Genomic DNA, 210 nt, shown 5'->3' with positions numbered 1-210 from the left:
TGCCAGAGAAAGGGGGTAAAAACTAGTGTTGATGTTCGAATTCGGGTTGTCCCTCATATTCGACCCAAATATGGCTGTTAGAATTCGGGTATACCCGAACCGAATTTGCTGCATTCGACAGCAAAAATTCGGGAGGAAAAAAAAAAAAATTTTTTTTTTTCTTAAATTATTTATTTCGTATCTGTTTTTTATTTTAAACTTGTTTTTTTT

Source organism: Pyxicephalus adspersus, chromosome 11 (genome assembly GCF_032062135.1).
Source record: "Pyxicephalus adspersus chromosome 11, UCB_Pads_2.0, whole genome shotgun sequence".
Lineage (NCBI taxonomy): Eukaryota > Metazoa > Chordata > Amphibia > Anura > Pyxicephalidae > Pyxicephalus > Pyxicephalus adspersus.
This window is presented reverse-complemented; position numbering follows the sequence as displayed.